Source organism: Mixophyes fleayi, chromosome 10 (genome assembly GCF_038048845.1).
Source record: "Mixophyes fleayi isolate aMixFle1 chromosome 10, aMixFle1.hap1, whole genome shotgun sequence".
Taxonomy (NCBI): domain Eukaryota; kingdom Metazoa; phylum Chordata; class Amphibia; order Anura; family Limnodynastidae; genus Mixophyes; species Mixophyes fleayi.
The window spans coordinates 13600149-13624172 of record NC_134411.1 but is presented as its reverse complement, the minus strand read 5'-3'; positions in this window follow the sequence as shown (position 1 = coordinate 13624172).

Here is a 24024-nt window from a genome sequence, read left to right as displayed (position 1 = left end):
GATGGAGCAAAAGCGGCATGGCACAGTGTGATGAAGGGGGGCTAGGAGAAGGGGGAGCAAAAGCAGCACAGCACAGTGTGATGTAGAAGGGCCAGGTGAAGGGTGGCAGCAAGGAGGGCGCAGTGTGATCATAAGGGGCACAGCATGGTGATCATAAGGGGGCACAATGTGGTGATGATGGAGGGGCACAGTAATGTGTGTGTGATGACACGGGGGCTTGTGGCAATGTAATGTGTGGTGTTTGTGTGATGGCACAGGGGGCTTGTGGCAATGTGGTGTTTGTGTGTGTGATGGCACAGGGGGCTTGTGGCAATGTAAAGTGTGTGTGAGAGAGGTAGATGGTGTTCGTTTGCTTGGGGGGTGATGGTGGGGTAATTTAATTTAATAGTGGGGACTATTAATTTAAAATGGGAATTGTTTGGGGGCTATTAATTGAAGTGATGAAGGGGGTTAGGAAAGCAGCATGGCACAGAACGATGAAGAGGGGGAAACAGCATGGCACAAAGTGATGAATGGGGGCCAGGAGGAAGATGGAGCAAAAGCGGCATGGCACAGTGTGATGGAGGGGGGCCAAGAGAAGGGGGAGCAAAAGCAGCGCAGCACAGTCTGATATAGAAGGGCCAGGTGAAGGGGGGCAGCAAGGAGGGCACAGTGTGATCATAAGTGGAACAGCATAGTGATCATAAGGGGGCACAATGTGGTGAGGATGAAGGGGCACAGTAATGTGTGTGTGATGGCACGGGGGCTTTAGGCAATGGAATGTGTGTGTGTGATGGCACAGGGGGCTTGTGGCAATGTAATATGTGGTGTGTGTGTGATGGCACAGGTGGCTTGTAGCAATGTGATGTGTGGTGTGTGTTTGTGTGATGGCACAGGGGGCTTGTGGCAATGTGGTGTGTGTGTGTGATGGCACAGGGGGCTTGTGACAATGTAGTGTGTGTGTGTGTGTGTGTGTGTCATGGCACAGGCAGGGGCGGATCTAGAAAAGTATCCTACCCCGGGCGATTTAGGGGGGGCGATTTAGGCCCCCCCCCTTTTTGACTTCAAGGCTGCCGGCGGCTGCACACTATGTGCAGGTCCGCTCGGCAGTGACAATGTGCTGCCCGGCTGCTCTGATTTTGTTTTAAACACAATCAAAACAGCCGGGCAGCACACTGTCACTGCAGAACGGACCTGCACATTGTGTGCAGCCGCCGGCAGCAAGCCCCTGCTAGGGGTGGGGGGGGGGCGATCGCCCCGATCGCCCACCCTGGATCCGCCACTGGGCACAGGGGGCTTGTGGCAATGTAAAGTGTGTGTGGTGACACAGGGAGCTTGTGGCAATGTAATGTGTGTGTGTGTGAGAGAGGTAGATGGAGCTCGTTTGCTTGGGGGGTGATGGTGGGGTAATTTAATTTAATAGTGGGGACTATTAATTTAAAATGGGAATTGTTTGGGGGCTATTAATTGAATGTGGGGGTGAGTTAGGGGAGAATGAGTTCTATTTATTAAACTTGAATATGAATTACTAAATGGCGGTGATGGTTGTGGGAAATAGGCATATTTATTAAATGGGAATACTATTATTTTAATGTTGGGGCTGGAGGAAAGCCTAAGTATTAATCGTGGGTCCTGTTGATTTAACGCTGGGGCTGGTTGGAATTTTCTAAATGTACCCATTTTTTTTTACCAAATAGGGCCCCAAACATTCCAGGATCCAGACAAGCTGCAACTAAAGAAACCAGCAGCCACAGATGGTGAAAGTGACAAGAACACGTAGGAGAGAGCAGAATATTCTGTCATATGTTCTGATTCTAGTGGGACAATCCAGATTTTTGGTGACTGTTCTGCCCAATCTAAGGGGCAGGTCAAGACTGTGTACTCTTTATATATACAGTGCATTCTTTATATACTACACTATACTTACCACACTCTCTCTAGTGGTTTAGTTACGCCTCTCTAGTGGCTGGCCACACCCCCTTTGGTGGGCCGCTACCATAGTATTCCCTCTGTGGACTCTTCACGCCCCAGACCGACACTGGTACCCTGCCTCTCTGAAAGTGGAGAATATTTTAACTGCAGTCTGGCAATGTTGGGAGAGCCTGGGAGTAATTTGCTACAGGGAGCCTTACATCAAGTAAAAGGAGGCCTGCCAAGATTAATTGTCCCTGCACTCCATCTCCAAATAGATTGCACCACTGTCTGATAAGTGTGCTTTGTGTAATACACTGTCAGGTGTTATATCTAAAGAGACTGAGCCACACTAACACCTGTTAGACATTTGAGATCTACCAATACAATTCGAATCCGAAGGGACATTAAGGACTTACACACTTGGAGGAGTTTGCTAGTAGTTTTACAGAGATGACACAGTACCCACCATTTATTACCATCCTCGAGTACTGCAGTATACACATAACCTGGGTTAACAACGTTAAACTGCACCAATAATACCCAACAACTGTAGCTGGAGGGAGTCTGGGCATATGTGTCAGCGGGATGTGGCATTTATGCAAGTGAATCCATACTGTTATATTGCTTATTGCTTTGACTACCTTAATTGTTCAGTTGATTTACATTTTAAGTCCTTACACTGTTGCATTGCATGTGCCCAAGCCGCTTGTGTTAGGTACAATGGGTCTGCCGAGTCTTCCCCTGGTGGACAAGCCCACTATCCACATCTCCACAAGCTGTGAAGAAGATTCGAGTGGAAGCACTTGAGAGAAGTAAATACACACAGCACATATTATGCACCATCCTTACAGTGCCAGAGAATGTTACCTAAACATGTTTCATTTTGAAAGCATTATACAAAGCACACCACATTTTGTTCAAACATTTTAGACATTAAAAATCATGCAGGTATCTAAAATGTGATCATATGAGACTATGATTTTTGGAGAAAAATGCAATACATTATATTTCAAGACTTCCCCGCATATTTTAGATTGTAAGCCTCTTTTGGCATGGCTGCTTTTAACACCTGTCTAGCATAATCCCCATATTGTATAGTGCAGCATACTACGTTGGTGCACTATAAAATTATAATTGTTCCCATGCTCTGCTTAACTTCTTTCCAACAGTGAAAACTATTAAGTCTTCCAGAAATTGTGGCCTCTGTCAACAAGTGTCATCCAGCACAAAAGTGTGACAAGCACAGTAGGATTCAATCATTCCTAAAGGAATCCATGGGAATATAGCGCTATATGATAACACTCTCAAGTCATGATCTCCTAAAACTATCTACTATACATAGAATGGCAGCAAGTTATTCTAATGAATGTGGGCCTGATTCATTAAGGAAAGTTAAGCAAAATTAAGCAAGTAAGGCAAAGCCATGTCGCATTGGAGGGGGTGGTAAATTTAAGATGTGATGGCAGATTTATATTTCGGGTAGGGTCCTAGATCAAATTTAATTTAAAATGTAATACTTGATAGCTTACAAATAAGCTATCAAGTGTTTGTGAGCTACATGAAAACAACAGCCAGTATTTTCCTTATGTGCAAAATAATAAACTAATTGGCACCCATTGCATTGCAACATGGTTTTGTTCAGAACACTTGAGCAATTTTTTGCTGAACTTTCCTTAATGTATCAGGCCCCGTAAGAGTATATTACAATATTTTTTGCCTGCCATTCAGATTGGGTTGATGATTATAAAAGCAAAGCGTGAATTGATTGTTCATAAATTAAAGTCATAAAGTTCATAAAGTCTGCAGGAGGTGTAAGACTATTGTCTATAATTAAAAAATACATTGGAATTGCCAACTCCCTCAATTTGCTGGTTTCACTTAACATGTAATGTTATTTTCTAGTTGTCACTTAAAATGTCTTTTAAACAATGGATAATTGTTTTCTTCAAGAGGAAATTGTGCGATGCCAGATTTTTTTTTCTACCAACTACTTTCAAGGCTACAAAATGTAACGGGGTTAAAAGGAACAATTAATCTGGAAACAGCAAGCCCTTGAGTCATCTATTATCAGACACTCTGTACTTAGAAAGAAAGAAAAAACAACCAATTAAACTAATGCAAACCTGTCAAACATTATGACTACAGTCCTTTGTTCATTGCAAGTTATGGCTGCCGCTGTCATTATCATCCTCAGCAATTCCTAGAACTTGTAACCCCTGCTAAAATCTACACTGCACCATCCATGGTCTTTTCGGGCAACGCCTATTTTTAACATAATTGCAAGGGCGCGGAGGAAATTAGGTCATTTTGTAAAAATAAAGAAGATAAAAAAAGAAAATAGTATTAATGACAAAGTAAGGGAAAACACTTAAGGAGGAAAAAGGACGTGGTATACTTGACTGACGCCGTTTCTGTTGGTCACTGATATGCCTATCCCTAGCTATTAATCTTCTAATGGAGGGAATGTATTCCTTAATTCTTGTCTGGTAAGTACATTTTTTTTTATTCTAAGAGACTGTTAATATAAACTTATGTCAACTTGGAGTATTCTTTTACAGGAAATCTCACCTTTATGTGCTTTATGGAAGAAAAGAAAAGATTTGGATTATATTCCATGGACATTTCCATTGTTTCTTCAAACACTATGTAAAACAAAGAAAGGTTCAGTCCAAAACAGTCTTGGATAAATGACATTCTGCTAATGCATTTCAATGCCATACAATTAAAGGGCAACCGCAGCAAGATAAATTAGAAATTCACATCATTTAATGCAAAATGTTTTAATAATGTGGTAGTAATTTAGTGGCTAAAGACAATAGCTTTTAAAAAATTATTATTAAAATTTTAAATGATTATAACACAATTTATTGCAGATTTTATTACAGAAATATAGACTCATGAGTCTACAATTAGCACACAATACCAATATATTGCATTGTTAGACCATGAAAATTATGAGACCTCTGGTTCCAGTTTGTCATCCAATTTGTGGGGAGGGGAGGGGAGGGGGGGTGGCTGCTAAATTTTTATGCTGTGTTCCAGACCCAAATACTGTTCTTCTGTGCTTCAACACCTCCTTTACATCATGGTCTCCAGTAATGTACTATAAAATTCAGCAAGGGTCCAATTTATTCCAACATTCAGCCTGCATCTGAACCTGTGACCCAACCAAACCAGTCTCCACAGCAAGATCCTCAACCAACCAGTAACTCACAAGATAACAAACTACTCAATTTCAAAGGTGGAGGAAACTTCATGCTGTCTATTTATTAGTGAAACAATTCACTCAGAAAGGAATTAAATTCTCAACACTATACTTTGGGGCTGATGCAAAACAGGTGGTGCGCCAGTTTGCGTAGTGTATCTTGCGTGAAATTGCATGCTCAGAAAGTGGTCACACAAAAATTGCTGGATTCTGGTACTAACAAATGCCTGCGTTTGGATAGGCAGGACAGGGTAAGGAAATGCGGCTCATGCCATACAATACATTACATTCAATACAATATATTGCATTCAAGTGTACTAGTTCGCAGTGCAGATGTAAGCACAATACACTGTAAAACACAATCAGACATACTTTATAGTACAATACAAGACAGAAGGTACAGGATATGACATCCTACACTATACTACATGTACTGCACTAACCATGCATTATTTTAGTTACCTAACAGTTTCAAATAAGCAATGTGAGGGGGGTTCACACAGGCCTACAGTTTTATTGAAAGACAGACACATGGGGAGAAGGAGAAGAAAGAGACAATATCAATCATCTTCCTCTTCCCTAGGACTGTCAATAGTGTTAAAGTCTCTTAGCAGAATGTGGATCAGCCTTTGTCAGTCCTGGATGATCATCTTCTCCCTTTTCAAAATTAGGCTATTCCTGCCAAGCTATATAGCATCCTGAAAACAGTTCATAAGGTGCTAGGCCTCCTAGATTTCCCCAAGACTCATGAATGGCAAGTCCTGGGCACACAGTCCTTAAGTTTGTGTTCCAAGCCATCCAACAGTGCCCGTGCAGTGGGACAGTCCCCAAAAAATGCTGAGCTGTTTCCCTTCTGGTAAAGGAGAAGCGGCAGTGAACATATCTGCATAGGTTCCAGGAGTACATGAATATCTCCCTGGATAGCCATCCATGCAATTTCTTTATATATATTAATCCGCCTCTTAGAGGCCACATTCTCCCACACATGTTTAGCTGTTGCAAAAGGTAGCCCTGAAACACTCCACTCCATAACGTCCTTAGTTCTGATGAACTTGTGGATAGTTTTTGGCTTCCACAAGTCTGGTTTAAGTTCTTCCAGATGGTGTTTCCTCAAAAATTGTCCAACATCCAGGTAAAAGCAAGGAGTAGTTTAAAGGAAATGAGCTGTCTCACTTGTCCCAGCCAAGCACCCTCCAGAGAGGCAGCAGGAAAAGTGAGACATGGACTTTCCAGCTGAGCAAGTGTTCTTTTCAATAAGAGTCCTACGGATACAGTAACACACAAAGAAGATTTGCAGCATGGTGGGGATATCAGGTATCCCTTTCCTGCCTTTGTGGGGCTTCACTCTGTCCGTTTTGGAACCCCAGATGAAGTGGAAGACTGTCTTTGTGATGGTCTTGCAGACTGCAGTAACAGGTGGCCAGGCTTGGGCCATGTACTGTAGAACAGGAAGAATCGCTTTGCGCAGCACCAGTGCTTTCCCTTTGATAGTGAGGTTTCTGAGGTCCACAAACCAGTTTTCTGATGAACTGCTGCCAGTCTTTCTTCCTAACACTTCAGGGCTGCCTCCACTCCACCAAACAAACTGCTAGAATATTGATGAAGTTTGGCTTAATTGTGAAGGGGAATGCAGTGGGGGATGACAGATGCCACTGTCGAAGAGCATCACCTCTGACTTCCCGCAGTTGACCTTTGCCCCTGAAGCTCGGCCGACGTTCTCTTAGGTTTGGATGAGTGTTGTCACCGAACGCTTATCAGTACAGAACACAGTGACGTCATCCATGTAGAGAAAGCACTTTGCCTCTAGTCGGTCTGGGCCCGGTGCAGTGATGCCTCTTATCATCACCATCATCATCATTTTTTTTATATAGCGCCACTAATTCTGCAGTGCTGTACAGAGAACTCATTCACATCAGTCCCTGCCCCATTGGGGCTTACAGTCTAAATTCCCTAATATAGACACACACTCACACACATAGACATATACATACAGACAGACAGGTAGAGACTAGGGTCAATTTTTGATAGCAGCCAATTAACCTACCAGTATGTTTTTGGAGTGTGGGAGGAAACCGGAGCACCCGGAGGAAACCCACGCAAACACAGGGCGAACATACAAACTCCACACAGATAAGGCCATGGTCGGGAATCAAACTCATGACCCCAGTGCTGTGAAGCACAAGTGCTAACCACTAGGCCACTGTGCTGCTCTTATCTCTAGAATATGTCTGATGTACATCGGGAATAGTTCTATACAGCAAACAAAAAGGAGAGGTGAAAGAGGACAGCATTGTCTGACCGTAGACATAACAGGAAAAGGGTCAATCTTTAAACTGTTCACCAATACTGAGCTATAAATGTCAAACATTTCTCCCAAACCAAATCTGTGCAAAGCCCTACGCATAAACTCATGAGAAACATGCCCTTTTGTGATCAATACTGACCAGGGCCACATGTGCATAGTGATCTTTGATGTAATGGATCGTGTCCCTCAGCAGCGCAAGGTTATCTGCAATCCTATGACCAGGAATGCCGCAAGTCTTATATGGATAAACTATTTATGAAATAGTTTATGTTGGCTCTTACCTTGGCGAGGATCTTGTAGTCCACTTTCAGGAGAGAGATGGGCTCCACTTTTAAGGTCACACCTCTCCCCCTTTTGTTTGTACAGGATCATAATAATTCCCTCTCTCAGAGTAGGAGGCATTCTTTTCTCCACCACCATCTCCTCATTCAGCTATACCAGTTTGAGGCCAATGAGGTCCCACAGAGCTACATAGAGCTCCGCTGAGAGACCATTACTGCCCGGGGATCTACCCGGCCTAAAAGATCTAGCAGCAGGGCGCAGTACCTCCAGCGCCAAGGGGGTATCCATGGCTTCTTTACCTGCAGGATTAATAGTGTTAGTGACAGGAATGAATCAGCCACTTCAATGTCAGTAGTCTTGCTGTTGTAGTCCCCTTTTCCCTCTATGAGAATACCGGTCTCACATCAAAGCTCAGCCAGGGGCGTGTGGCCAGTGTAGAGTTTTCTGAAAAAGAAAAAGTTACATTTCTCACCTTTTTCCAGACCCTCCACCTTGGAATTGAAGACAATACATCTGGGTTCTCCTCGAAGTGTCTTTTTAGGCCGCCCTTCGTCTCCACTAGATCATCCTTCACAAAGTTGAAGATTCAGCAGGGACTGCAGTTGTCTTTGCAGTCTCCTGGAGTTTCTCTTTCTCTCACACACTTGTTGTCTACCTTTAGCCTGAAAGAAACTGCAAATTTTTACATTAACATACTCCCACCAGTCAGACATGCAATCAAAATAACACTTTTCATTCTTTCTTGTGATGTAGGCATCCCTCAACTTTTCTAACACAATCTCCCTTTCCAGCAGAGCACAATCCAGTTTCCAGGAGCAACCCCAGAACACCCTGAGAGAATGGCTGAGAAGAAGCAGAGAACAATGACATGCCTATTCTGCCCTACTGCTCTAGAGGTAACCACAAAGTCAATCCAAAAAAGCACAGAGTCATTCGGGCGGCTCTAAGTATAATTACCAAAGCCAACCCCCATGGATCCCACAGCATCCTACAAGGATGCTTCGGCTACCATCCCCTGCAGCAACCTAAAGGCAACATCTGGCTTAGCAGGGCTACTGAAACTACGCCCACCTTTCTCTATAGAACAGTTGAAATCCGCCACCATCATTACCTCCCTGGTGGTTGCGTCCTGGGCTTGTAGGGTCTGCAAAAGTTCCAAATGTTCATTCTTACCAGTGGATGCATACACACAGATTAGCCTAATAGGCTTATCTGTCCAAGAGCCATCTACGATAAGCAATCTGCCATAGACAAACTCCTGAACGGAATCTAGTGTGAAGAGGCATTCCCGGATAAGTATGTCAACGCCCACAGACTTGCACTCACCCCCCCCCCAGATCAGTAGGAGGGCCCATGAGAATACTGCCTGCCCAGATACCTATTGGAACTAGAGAAAGGCAAAGAACATTCCTGCAGCATGTAAACATCCCATTTCTGACTATCATGAAATGTAAACAGTAAACACAGCCTAACTTCTAAACCTATCCATAATACTCCTTACATTAATGGTAAAAGGGAAAAATTATCTATCAGTTTTTTAAAAAAAAGAGAGTTAGCACATACAGTTCATTAGTTACCATCCTTGACAGGTGGGTCTTTATCTGGTCTGACCGTGTCTCCATGGTGAGACGGAAGCAGACCTATCTCTTCCACCACCAACTCCTCCACTGCTTCTGAATCCCGAAGTGCCAGTAGCTCATCTGCTATCTCTTCCAGGGCCTCGTGCTGTGAAAGGGTTTCCTCAACAAGCTCAACCGTTGGCTTTGGATTCAGAGTCGGCAGCAGGGCAGTCAAGTTCTTTCCTCATTTTCCTTATCTGCAGCGGACACAGGAGGGGGAGAATCTTCCAGGGAAAGGGAGGTTGCTGCAGTAGCTTGGGAGGTGGTTAGTGTTACCTCGTCTGGTGTTGATCTCACCTAGTTGATTTGGTTCATGTGTGGGTATCTCTTATTACCATCAATTAGAAGGAATTTGTCATTGTTATTTGTTTGCATATATATATATATATTTATATATATATAAATATATTTATTTGGAGGAGAGTAGAGTGAGGTTAGACCGATCGCCGACACTGGCGGTGAAGGGTTTATGCCATATTTATCCATTGGATTTGGTGCTATATGGAGATCAACTTCAGGATTAATGAAAATTGCAGATAAACCTTATTCTCTTTCATAATTGTAAGTCTATATTGAAAAATATCCAATTCTTGGTGTCTAGTAATACTACACTACGAATGCTCTCTGACTCTATTTGTGTGTATAATATTTATTTATTTATTTTAAAACTATTTTACTATTTTTACATTTATATTTTTTTCACATAATTTTTACACCAAGAATTGGTATAACATGTATATTTTCATTTGCCAGCCATCTATATATTAATATCAAGATGATCTTTATAAACTTCTAGGCAATAACATCTGTTTTTTCCCACACATATAATTAATAGCATTTCTAAAGATATCTTTTTCCAACTATTAAAATTAAACAAAAAATATATACAGCTTTGTTAATAGGAATAGTCTGAATAACATGCTATAAAGAAGATCTATGATAGCTAAACAGTTCCCATTGTCAGAGCACAATGGAGGGGATGATTCATATGGCCATTGTTTTTATTATTTATTTGTAGCCACTGTAATGTATAGCGATTTATTATAGAGGTGAAAGCATTTTTTGCTTTGTTGCTATATCTGTTACAGAGAACCCCAATACATATCAGAATTCATCTTTTGATAATAAGTAACTGAAACTTCCTATAGTAAGTGAATATTTTAAGAAAACAATTTCCTCTCATATTTCTATCAGTTTTTATCTAAGATTTTTTTTTATATCCATTCATTCACATGTACATAAAATCCTTCCTTTACCCAATACGGAAAATATAGAACAAGATTAAAGTGCTCACAGATTATATTATATAGCAAATTCTTATCTTTTTAATCTTTTTTTGCATGCTATGTTATTGATTTATATTTACTCTTTGAATATTGTAAGAATATGTCATTTGTTTAAGAAATTAGGCTGAAAACCCTGGATGTTAGAACAGGGTTAAATATTTCTAAGCACCAATGAGAAATAGTGGACCACTATATATATCCTGGAACTCATTTTAGAAGCGGATGAGAAATTGTCTGCGCCAAAACACTGACCAAGATGAGATTGGGCAGAATGGTGGCTAAGTAGCACTTCTGCCTTACAGCACTGGGGTCATGAGTTCGATTCCGACCATGGCCTTATCTGTGAGGAGTTCGTATGTTCTCCCCGTGTTTGCGTGGGTTTGCTCCGGTTTCCTCCCACACTCCAAAAACATACTGGTAGGTTAATTGGCTGCTAACAAAATTGACCGTTGTCTGTGTGTGTGTGTGTGTGTGTTAGGGAATTTAGACTGCAAGCCCCAATGGGGCAATGACTGATGTGAGTGTACAGCACTGTGGAATTAGTGGCGCTATATAAATAAATGGTAATAATAATGGAAATAATTAGCACGCAGAGATATTTGCAGGTAAAATTACATTTGTTATTTGGGGCAGGTGGCACTGGTGGATTCATGAGTTTGGTTACTTTAGTTGTCTTTTGTAAGAAAAACAGTGGAGCTAAGAGCAGGAATGGGTATCAAATGCATGTTAACCGTATTCGTTAATGGGGAGGAAGTCATGGGAAGTAATGGAGGAAACATCAATTGAGGCATTGGGGGCCCATAGGAAATGCAAACTTTGACAGAGGAAAAAAATAACAAATATTAGGTTAAGAAAATTATCTTATTCGCAGTCCTCTGTAGTTTTGGTGGGGGACTGATGTAATAGACAAGTTATGTGATTATCGTTAATGTTAAATAATTATTGAATAATGCATTTTTGTTTTTTCAATCTCAATATGTTTATATTTTCTTTCCAAAATTTGTTGACCGTAGATAAATTAGTATTATTCAAAGCACAAAATGATGAAAAGAGAACACATTTGTCCTCTCAATTAACATACACATATATTGTGCAAAACAGAAAAAGCAAAATAAACAAAAAGGGATGAAGGGAGACGGAGGGGGTGTGGAGTTATAAGAGGACAAGGTCAGTCAATATTACCCCTCAGAGCACTACCAAGACAACAAGCTACCAAAATTGAAGAAGGTGAGGAAAAAACATATCTCAACCAGAGTACCCCAGTTTTCTAGAACAATTCCTGTTTGCCCACAAGCATACTCATCAGCTTCTCGTTAATCATTATCCAATTATTCAAGACATTTTAGCTTTAACCAGATAAATATTTATTTTGATTGTATGCCAAGATCTCGTGATTGCCAATTTGGCAGCCGAAAAGATAAAATAAAAAAGCTTGCAGATATGTTTATCCCAGTGTCTCCTACTGAGATTTGAATAAATTAACTTGGGATATTAAGTCAATCATGCAATAAATGCGGCTTCAACATCCACTTAACTTGGGACTGAACCCCCAGACAAGAAGCAGAGTGTTTTTCTGGTCAAAACTCCTAGAGCACAGAGGAGATCTTGACAACATAAGTGAAGCAATATAAGAAGGGACCATATAACCAAGTGTTCTTCATAGGCAGATGTATAGAGTAATCTATCTGATGGTGTCGGGAATTAGGAGAGCAAATATTACCTGTTCTCATTAGGAATTCGAAACCAATGCGTTCAAATAAAATGATGATAGATGCCAATCTACCCAAATTGACATAACTTTCAAATGAGCAATTGAACAGAAAAATTACTCTAAAAGAATTTGTGCTCACCATAAAATGGCAAAATCCCAGGGACCGGCTGAATTTTCAGCAGCATATTGTAAGAAATTCTCTGAATGGCTCTCTCCTCCACCAGCATCCCTATTTAACACAATATTACAAAGGAATCCCTTCCTGTGTTAAATGCTAGATAGTTGTGATCCATAAGGAAGGCAAAATTCTAGCTAATCGGCTGAACAAAGTCCTCCCACGCCTGATCCACTACTATCAAATGAGCATCATCATACGGCATCAGGCTAGGGACATTACAAGGCAATCTATAGACCTAATGTACATCATAAACTCCAATACGGCTCCAACTATTATCCTCTAACAATGTTGAGAAAACATTTGATAGAATCTCCCGGAGTTTTATTGCCAATACTTTTAAATCTATATCTGTTGACTTTCTAAATGGTGTCCGCACTCTCTACACTGATCCATCATCTAAAGTTCAAAATAGAATGCTTACTGTTGCCCCCCTCACCATTTAGCCTTGGTGGTCAACCATTAGCATTGATTATTGGGTCTGACCCAAAGTTCCATGAATGATATCTTATTGTCACTAACCCATCCGAGAATTTCTCTACCCCATCATCTCTATAAGATCATAGCATCAGCTTACAATGTCAGCTATTTAAATTCAGAGCCTCTCTCCACTGGTGACGGGTCCTCCACCTTCCGATGCCGGCCGACATCTTGAATTCAGGTCTGCACCTATTTGACAATATGGTGCCAGATCTTCTTGTCCTGTAGCTTGCTAAGCTGCTGGTTTGTTTGGCTCCTGAGTATTTCTGGCGCATCCTATGTCAGTTCCTATTCTTTAGATCCTGGAATGCAGCGCTAAATGATTTTCATCTAATCCTGATATCCTGTTATCCTGTGTCCATTCCTATTCAGCAGATCCTGGTATCCTCCTGCTGCTGTGGTTGCTCCCTTACCTGCCTCCAGTTTGCAGCGTTCCGCTCCTGCCAACTACTACAGAGAATAACTGCTGAGGCTTTCTGAATCAATGTTCCATCTAATTTGAACTGCTTACTCATAATTTCCCTAATGAGAGGTCAAAGGTGGCATTGTTTTTCTATCTGCTCTTGAGCCAAGCTCTAGCCTGGGCCTACCCTTTATGGGAATGAAACAACCCATTACTCCAAGACTGTGCCTCCTTTATTGCTTCTTTTTGGAAACTATTTGATGAATCCCGGTCATCTTCATTAGGGATCATGCTCTGTAGGTCAATAAGTGGTCCTATTCCAATTCTTTCTTCAGAATTACAATGGAATAAGGAGCCTCTGGTGGCAGTATTTTGGCAGGGATTTGTTGGATTGCGTTAAGAATATATTAGCCTCTCGAGAGCGTCCTTCCTCTCTTGACGACTTGATCTGTAAATGGGTAGACATCCGTTTTCATGAAAGATACTTAGAGAAAGAAACCATTCGTCACTCAGTTATTAGGTTGGCACCACATTTTCAGTTTGGAGATATTTTGAGACCGGTGGCACTCGTTACCATGGCGACATTAAATCCGACAAGCTTGTAAACGACTTTGAAATAACTATGCCTATAATCCCTACACTAGTCAAATAACTACTACATATTTCATGTCCATTGTACCATCCAAATGTGTTAAACAGTTACAGTGTGAAATTCCTTCATTTAGTATGGGCAGAGTGAAAATGCAGGTTTAAAACCGACAATCCCTGGACCCCATGCCTATATTCCATTATACAGGCGTGGGGTCTTTCAAGCGCCGGACAAAGTCCATGTCTGAAATATGGTAAGTAGTTATTTGATTAGTGTAGGGCTTATAGGCATCGTTTACAAGCTTGTCGGATTTAACGTAGCCCACCCCTTGAGACAAGTGAGAAGATTTGTTGATGGCCTTGTATGTAAGTAGGAGTATTTTTTATTGGATTCAGTAGAAAACAGGCAGCTATGTACAGATTGACAGAGTGGATCAGCAGAGGAAGAACGAATTTCAAAGAAAATCAATTTAGCCTCTGCATGAAAAATAGATCACAGTGTTTTGTGTGAGATATGTGTGTATTCTGGAAATATTTTTTACATGTATGTAACATGTTTTAGATGTAGAGTCGATGTCGAGAACAAAGGATAGTTCTGAGTCATAGATAACACCTAGGCATCAAGCTTGTAGGGTGGGGGTTAATTTTCACAATGTCCACAGAAAAAGAAAAGTCAAGTATGTAACTTCTGTTAGTGGGTGGAAATATTATTAACCATGTTTTTGAAAGATTGAGTTTGAGTTGGCGAGAGGACATCCAAGAGGAAATGGCAGAAAGACAGTCACTAAAACGAGCCAACACATATAGTGGTAGATCAGGAGAAGATAGATACATTTGGGTATCATCTGAAATCAAAAGGAGTTTATTAGTTTTCCAAGAGAAGTGGTGTAGATAGAGAAGAATATAGGACCAAGAACTGAGCCTTGTGGTACTCCAACTGATTAAGGAAGCTGAGAAGAGCTGGATCCAGAGACACTAACACTGAAAGATTACATAGGTAGGATGGGAGCCAGGATAGCACATTGTATAAAGGACCTAGGGATTGTACTGTTTGTATGACAAGAAACTGGTCAACAGTGTCAAATGCAGCAGAGAGATCCAGGAAATTTAGAAGTGAGTAATGGCCTTTACATGTAGCAGTGATCAAACCGAACATTACTCAGCGCAGTCTCTGTGTTAAGAATGAAAGCCTGACTGAAGAAGGTCCAATAGTTTGTGTGAGAAAAGAATGTGTGTGAGATGACTGAAGGCGATTCTCTCAAGAAGCTTGGAGGCACATGGGAGCTGAGGGATGGTAATTAGAGAGAGTGTTTGGGTCAGAATTTAGTTTTTTCAGAATAGGAATAATAACTGCAGGCTTGAAAATGGTGTAAAGATACCAGTAGAGACAGAGAGAGAGATTACAGATTTTAGTTAGGGATGGGATAATCATCAGAGACATTATTCTACTGATTTGTGAGGGAATATGTTTAAGAGGTGGTAGAGTAGGAAGATAAGAAGAAAATAGATAATTCATCCTCTTTATGTGATTAAATAAAGAGATAGAGTTAGAGGGTGCTGGGAAGGAACTGACTTAGTCATTTGTCGAGAAACATGATTCGATTTCAATGGGTTCTCTGTCCATTGACTTCATTCCTCTATTATCTTTGGACCTCTTTCAATGGCTCTAAACCTGTTGCTGCGTCCACGCTAATGGGCACAGGTTTCAGACTGCACTGAATATACCCCTGGCATCCCAATAGCTGTGTTGATAGATGTAGTGTTACTTGTTTACTGTTTGGGAAATGCCAGGACATAATCTGTTCGGGAGAGGACAGGCTAGGTTCTCTCAAGCATTCTCTTACTTCTCATAGTTCAAGCATCTGTTCAATTCCAGTTACCATCCATTGTTTTTATGGATTACAGACCAGTTCGGCTTTTATCGATTCTGGAGCAGCAGGAAATTTCATCTCTTCCACTCTTGTGAATCAGAGTGGGAGTTTTCCATCTGGAACAGATATCGTTTCTTGTTTTACCTCGTACCAGAGCAGACCTGTTATCTTGGCCCTTCCCTGGCTCCAAATGCACTCTCCTCATCTGAATTGGTCATATTCCCAGATTTTGGTCTGGGGTCCTTCCTGTATGTCTCACTGTCTACCCAAATGTTACTCCTCTTCAAGTGATTACTACCCAGACTACGTTTCATCTTCTTCCTTTCCTGCGCAATATTTAAGTTTCAAAGGTGTTTTCAGCAAACAACAATCTGAGAATTTACCACCTCATCGGGCATGGGACTGCCTCATTGATTCTCTTCCTGGGAAAATCACTCTGATGGGACATGTTTATCTGCTCTCCCTCCTGGAGATTCAAGCCATGGCTGAGTTCTTCAAAGAAATTTATAACAGGGATTCATTAGACCTACTTCTTTACCAACTGGGGTGAGTTTCTACTTTGTAAAGAAAAAGGACAGAACCCTTCTTCCTTGAATTGATTAACGTGGCCTCAATGCTATCGCCATCAAAAACCACTACCCATCAAAGGATCCAAAATCTTTGCGAAGCTTGATCTAGGTCAAACTGAATGATAACTGAAGACTTGGAAAATTTTATTAGTATCTACACATCTTCTAATCAAGAAATTGGACGACCTACTCCCATGAGCAGAATTTGCACATAACAACCTTTTCATCAGTCTCCCTCTTCTACTCCTTTCTTCACTGTCTATGGTCTCCATCCATTAGCTTAAAATTTTTCTTTTTTACCTCCTACAGATGTTCAACTCTTTGTACCTGTATTCGCTAGTGCTTGGTCTAATGTAGTTAAAAATCTCTTCTATTTTTCTTACAAGAAATGATGTGCTACTCCAGCACTAAAAAAGGGAGACAAAGTCTGTCTTTCTACTACAAACATACATTTAAAAGTACCCAGGGGCGCACAGAGAATTGTCGGGGGGGGGGGGGGGGGGGGGTTTCCCCCCGACCCCAAAAAACAAAAAACCCCAACCCGCGCAAGAGCTACTGCGCAGCTGCTCCGTTTAGGCAGCGCTGTCTTATACAGCAGCCGCGGCGCTGTCAAAGAAGCGTCCGCGGCGGTGCTGTATACACTACAGCACCGCCGCAGATGCTTCTTTGACAGCGCCGCAGCTGCTGTTTAAGACAGTACCGCTATAGTGTCCATTTAGATAGCGCAGGGGGGGTTTCTGGAGACTCAGAAACCCCCCCCCCCTGCGTGCGCCACTGGTACCATGTATGAAATTTCCAGCTATGTGCATTGACCGTTCAAAATTCTTTAAGCAATCAAACCATTGGCATTCAAGTTCAAATTACCATCTTCACTTCTTATCTTCAGTACCTTCCATTCCTCTTTATGGAAGCCACTCATTATCTTCTTGGGATCGCGGGGGCCTTACCCAATTACCACGTACATGTCGCCACACTAGCAAGGGGATGATATTTTTAATTTATGATCTTTTACTTGATTCTGCCCTTTCCCTTCAGAGATACCATAAAAAGAAATGGAACATAGACCATTGACCTCCACTAAATGAAGGGGCATGGATGATATCAGCTTGGAAATGACTAAAATCTCTGTTTCAACTAAGATTAAGGAAACTTTTTACAAAATGTATTATTGGTGGTACTATATCCCGGTTAGACTGTTACCTATTGCAGAAATTGCAATCACTGTGGTGATTAACTAAATCTCCCCACAAAGTTTTTTTTTAGGAAACTTTAAAGTGATATCTGACTATAATGAGAATGTTCACAGTGTGAAAGCTTTTGGTTGCTTTGCAAGTATTGTAGAGAATAAACACCAATGAAATTGATATGACATCTATAATTCTATAAAAAGCTCTTAGTTATACACAAGCAAGAAGCAAATCTATAAAGGACAGCAGGCAAGTTTGTGAGGAGATTGAAAGGGATTAAATTTGAGCAACCAATTCTGTACAATATCTTAGAGCTAGCTGTCTAGTGTCTATCAAAATCTATCACGGTGGTTTATGTCCATATGCCAGTTTGTGTAATATATTTCTACAAATAAGAGGGGATGGGAAACAGAACAATACACTTATATGTAGTGTAGTCTGCAGCTATTGGAGATAACTATTGGAAAAGCCTTCACTGTGCAAACTCTGACACTGACCCTCTTCAAATTGGGCAATGTCGTCTGTAGAATTTACAGTATTGGCACTGAAAGGGTTAATTTACCCATCTGCGCTAAAATATTTCTATATAATAGCCAATGGTGCTAAAATATGTTAAATAAAAACTGAAACTGATTATTATTCTTTATTTATATAACACTTTACAGAGAATATCTAATCATTCACATCAGTCCCTCCCCCTTTGGCGGGTTACAGTCTAAGGGGCTATACTGTCGCCCTATGCATCACCGCCGATGATAGCATTCTTGATGATAAATAAGCTTCTCCATGCAAAGCATGAGGAAACCGATTTAACAAGGATAGCGGCAGTACAAGGAGCACAAAAAATCTGTTCTGTTATTGCCATCATCGGGTATTCCCATACTTGCCAACTCTCCCGGAATGTTGGGTTGGACTCACGGACTCCCGAGAGAGCTGGCAAATCTCCCACATCCCACAATTGCAGGGCTAAAATGACGCAAATCGCGGTGAATCACGCCGATTTGGCCCCACCCCCGCGACAAAACGGCATATTTGACGCGGGGGACGGGGCCAAAATGACGTGATTCATTGTGCCCCGCCCCCTCCCGCCCTCTAGACATGCCCCTCTACCGGATACAACTTGCCAAAGGTAGGCAAGTATGGGTATTCCACCTAGTGGTGCTAATGTTCATACATGACTCAGCTAGCCCAGGACATGCATGCACATATTCCCTCCGAAAGGCTCGGCAAAGTGGCAAGCTACCTCACCAGGGGGGTAAACGTATCAAGCTGCGGGTTTGAAAAAGTGGAGGTGCTGCCTATAGCAACCAATCAGATTCTAATTATCATTTAGTACATTCTACAAAATGACAGCTAGAATCTAACTGGTTGGTATAGGCAACATCTCCACTTTTTCAAACCCGCAGCTTGATAAATTTACCTCCAGGTCAGTATCGCTGAGGCAATATTTTTTTGAAAAGTTGCAAGCATGGGTGATATTTTTTTATCGCTGCATATTAGTAAATAAACCCCCAAAGGTTTCTACTACATAAACACACACACACACACACACACACACACACACACACACACACACACACACACACACACACACTATGGTCTATTTAGTCAGAAACAAATTAGCCCATCAGTATGTATTTGTATTTGGATTGTACGAAAAATAACAAGAGCCCAGAGGAAACCCAAGCAAATATAGAGAGAACATACAAAGTCTACATAGATAGTGTCCTGGTCGGAATCAAACCCATGATAGCAATGCTAACCACTGCACCACAATGCTTAATTAATGGAGTGTTTTAAATTATACAAATTAGCATTTAATTGTGAGCATGTCATGATTTTTGTGAATTAAATTCAGGTTAAACATTAAAACGAAAGTGATATTAACATTCCTCAGATAAGTTTAGCCAATGTTTTATACTATACTACTGTAAAAATAAATCAACCTCATGTGAACTTTTGACTTAGTGAGTTACTCTTTCTTTCCATAGTGTTTTATGTATACATGATTAAAATGTAGTCTAATATGTTTAAAGGGCATTCATTACACACTGGAAATGTTTAGCTTCTAGTTCATCGCCGTCCACCCATAACTGCTCATTATAACAAGCAAATCCTCTGTCTATTCACTGTGATGTTAAGTATTGGTTCTATTTAGGTAACGTAACAGCTGTTTATGCTAATTTTTGCTTTTACTCGTATTGCTACCATATTTCCAGCAGACCTGACCTATGAGTTATTCTACTAATGGCTTTCCATTACTGCTAGCTTGGAATATGGAACATGATCTCTGCTCAAAATATTACAAATTAGACTTTCTTTTTAAAACTACTTATTACCCCCTCAGCCTGAAGAAAGAAGAACAAAATATGCAACACTGTGGGATCCCCAGATAAAGCATCTGCCGTTGTATTACTTCATATGTGGAGTGTATAAACAGGGGCGGACTGGGCCGGACCGAAAATTACTATTTTGGGCCGCTGTCTGAACCAGCAACCAATCCACATACCTAAGTAACACTCCAGGGGGTATAGTTACTAAACTGTGGGTTTGAAAAAGTGGAGATGTTGCCTATAGCAACCAATCTGATTCCAGCTGTCATTTTGTAGAATGTACTAAACAAATGATAACTAGAATCTGATTGGTTGCTATAGGCAACATCTCCACTTTTTCAAACCCGCAGTTTAGTAAATATACCCTCAGAACTTTATCCAAGGATCCCACATTTATATAACTGTGAATCACCACAATGTCAGCAGTGTTTAGGAGCAGTATCAGGGATTCTCTGTTAAAACTAATAAATATTTTTTATTTAACTAACATTTTTATGGGTTTGTAAAGGACTCTGTATCTATCAATAAAATGTTGATTATAGGTGAAATGTATTTTTAGTACTCTGGCATGCAGTTTTGGAATTCTATATTTACTCCTATACCTAGGTCATCTCCAGCAGTGATGGAACTGCTGCCGACTATTGTGCCCTGCAATGCCTATATGCCTATCCATCTGTTTCCAAGGCCCCTATTCTGCTCTACAGGGCATAGACAGGGGCCGGCATGTATGCAGAATTAAGGTTTTGGAATGGCCAAAACAAAGCCAAGGCCTCAGCCCTATTGGGGTCCCAAATCCCAAATGAGGCATTCATTTGGGATTTGGGACCCCAATAGGGCTGAGGCCTTGGCCATTCCGAAACCTTAATTCTTTTCTTTTTCAGTCATTCAGTTGTAGATTTGCATGATCCAGATTTGGCCAAGGTTGAGTTATCTGACAGATGGCCTCACATTGGGCCTGGGTCATTAAGGCACGCATCTGCAGAACTCCATGCAAACAGGCTCTGGGTACACTCGTAGTCAACAAGGAGCCGATGTCAAGATATGTTCCGGCAGCATTACAGCTGCTGGGCCCGCCCGCTCAATACTGTGTGCAAATAAATAATTACATTTTTTTAAAAATGTGGGGTCCCCCTTCCAAGCTATATTAACCCTTGTGCTGCCAGCCTAGTGCTGGTTGGAGCAAAATCAGAGAGGGGGGTGGGGCAGTGTTGGATTCCCCCGATTTCACTCCAATCAGCACTAGGCAAGCCAGCTGGGACTGTTGGCACTATAGCAGGGGAACCCAAAGCGTGGGGTCTCCCTGCCATAATGAAAAACTAACCCCAGGCAGTTCAGCACCGGACTGGATTCCCCAGGGAGTTGGGGACTGCAAAAAAAAAGGTCCAGCAAGCACAGGCTGCCTGTGCTTGCTGGTGCTTGTAAAACTACTTGTACACTGCATAATATGTAGTTGCTTTATTAATAACTAGTCATACTTTCCTACACTCTCGGATTAACTGGGTGCTCCCAAACATTGAGGAGTCCTCCCAGACTCCCGGAAAAGAAAGCAATCCCCGGATTCCCCCACTCCGGCTGCATGGCATTACACCGCAGGGGGCGGGGCCAAGGTGGCGCTATGGTGTCACCCCGGCTGGTCTAGCACTAGCCACCTGACCTCAGGTATTAAAGGTTGCAAAGTATGCTCCTAATAAACATTACTTGTAAATTTCTGTCATCCCCTTCATCAAATCGGGACACAGATCTTTTTATATCTAGTGACACCTTTCTGGACTTTGAGGACAAGATTCTAGCTATCAGTTCATTAGTACATTGTACAAAATGATAGCTAGAATCTGATTGGTTGCTATGGGCAACATCTCCACTTTTCAAACCCGCCGGAAAACTCTCAGCTTGATACATTTACCCCCAGGTCTGAACAAGTACCGATGCGTTCACTTGACAACAGATATACCCCTCAGACAGTTGTATTCAACTTGCAAACATGTGGAAAAAACTTTTATATTTATATTTCTGCCTTTGGATATTGTCTCTGACCAAAGTGTTCAACTTGTTTCTAAGGTTTGGAGATCTTTCTACACTAAAATTTAAAATTAAATATCTGTTCTATCTGGATAATATCCACAATCCAATGGTGAGACTGACATAATTTGCTGCATAAATACAACACAAAACAAACATGTTACTTGCAATGTGTGAATATAAACTCTGCAGAATGTATCAATTGCCTCCATTCCCTTAGAACAGTGTTTCCCAATCCCAGTCCTTAGGGACCTCTAACAATGGAGGTTTTCCAGGTCACAAGTGAAATAATTACACCACCTGTGGATCTGTTACAATGTGTCAGTCAGTAATGATTACACCTGTGCTCCAGCAAAGAGATATGGAAAACCTGCACTGTTAGGGGTCCTTGAGGACTGGGTTTGGGAAACACTGGTTTAGAGTATCTGTATCATATAGCTTTGTCATGAGCACTATCTACATGTCTGGAGATTACAATAATTTCATTGATTTATACGATTTCACAAATGAAACACCATTCTTTGTTTTTTTGAAGACCTTCTTAGATTGTCTATATCTGCTTCTTTATTTTCTGGAGTTCCAGGTATGGATACTAAGATCTCTATCCCAATCTATCTGGACTAAAAACGGGCTGCTAGATTAAAAGTTTCCCCTCTTCTAAACACATGACCGTCTCCTATTCCTTGGCTTGGTAACAAAGTTTAGTTTTCTCTATAAAAAAATCAAATGAAAAGATCCATCACTCTAGTTTGCTCCTTAATATATGGAGGCATGTCAGATACTTCAACAAGTAAAGCTAGTACATAGTACAGAAAAATGCTCTTGATGTGATATCGTTAATGATTTTACCAATGACTGAAAGTCCCGATCAGCATGCCTTTTCATGCATACACACTATGTACTTTTTACCCGATTTGCAGTCCAATCTGTGATTTGCGTCTGTCATAACCATTGGTTCTAAAGATTATAACTCCGTACACACTGTACAGATATATGCCGCCCCAGCAACAGTATGCTAAATGAATTTAAATAAAAGGCTGAACCTCAACCAGGGCCGTCCTAACTGGGCTTCAGCCCAAGGGCCTCGGGCATCCAGGGGGCCCTTCAAAGTCCTCAGCAGCATTATTGCTGCTGAGCACTTTCACTGCAGTCATCCGTCCCCAGCGCTCAGTAATGTGCTTACTGAGGAGATCTCGCGAGAGTAAAACTATGAGTCTCTCTCTCGCGGGATCTCCTCAGTAAGGAGCTTACAGCGCACCGCGGAAGGGGGACTGCAGTGGCAGGTAAGCGCTGGGGGGAGGGGGGCCTCACGGGGGTCAGCTAACATTGGGGGCCTCACGGGGGAATGGAGGCCCCCTTAGCCCAGGGGCCTCCATTCCCTTAACCCGGCCCTGACCTCAACGCGCACAACACCCACAAACATACTGTAGATCCAGAAATACTATAATCGGCATTCATTCCATTGTTCAGCTTTGTGTATAGTGTACTGTTGAAGTTGTATATATAATAATAATAATAACATTTAGTGTCAGCAACCTGATTTGCAATGTTATTATATATTATTGTTATAATACATATTAATATATTGAGGAATTGCTGGTATAATACTGTGAAAAGGCTAGGAACTATATCTTGTGCAAATATCTCTTCTGAGAAAATAGATCCGGGATTCATTGTAAGCCATTGACTTCTGTGATGACATAATTTTGTAAACACACCCACCATTGTGAAAGTTTTTTAATTGACCTGCAGTCAATTGAGTGCGGGCATTCTGCTAAGACTCTTGGGGGTATATTTACTAAGCTGCGGGTTTGAAAAAGTGGGGATGTTGCCTATAGCAACCAATCAGATTCTAGCTTTCATCTATTTAGTAATTTCTACAAAATGACAGCTAGAATCTGATTGGTTGCTATAGGCAACATCCCCACTTTTTCAAACCCGCAGCTTAGTAAATCTAGCCCTTGGTCTGTCTCCTGTATGGTAACTATGTAGCTTAAGATCTATAAATGAACTAAATCTCTTTTTATTGCAAAATCTACAATTTGGACTGGACAATATTTATTTATTCTGGAAATTACCTTTACAGTACATTTGGCAA